Source organism: Arachis ipaensis, chromosome B05 (genome assembly GCF_000816755.2).
Source record: "Arachis ipaensis cultivar K30076 chromosome B05, Araip1.1, whole genome shotgun sequence".
Classification (NCBI taxonomy): domain Eukaryota; kingdom Viridiplantae; phylum Streptophyta; class Magnoliopsida; order Fabales; family Fabaceae; genus Arachis; species Arachis ipaensis.
The window spans coordinates 25,464,260-25,464,763 of NC_029789.2; positions in this window are offsets into that span (position 1 = coordinate 25,464,260).

The window sequence follows — 504 nt, forward strand, 5'->3', positions numbered from 1 at the left end:
TAATATAGGAGGATCTTAACATAATATTTTTTGTAACTTATATCCCTGAAAAGTTGTTTTAGCTGAAACAATGGGAGCATTTTAGTAGTTTAGTATTCAGAAATCTGAAAGGTCATACATGAAGTGTTAAACAAAATCTAAAAAGTGAGCATTATTCTTGGTTATAAACAATATACATATAAAATGGGAATTGAGGAGGAATTAACGTACAAAGTTTCATTTCTAAAAAATAATTTTCATCATGTATATCAATACAAAATATAATTATGTTGCATTTATATAAATGCTAGAATTTTTAATTAAAATATAAAATATTTATTAAAAATTTGACTAATTTTGTATTTATTAATATTAAACAAACAAAATTTAATAGTGCCTATTAATCCACTAATTAATATAAATTCTTTAGCAAATTGGACTGGTAAACAAAATGTACCAGGCTGCTACCAAGTTGACAATAATTTTGGGATTGTTTATAGATTTTAATTTTATATTATGTTTAGT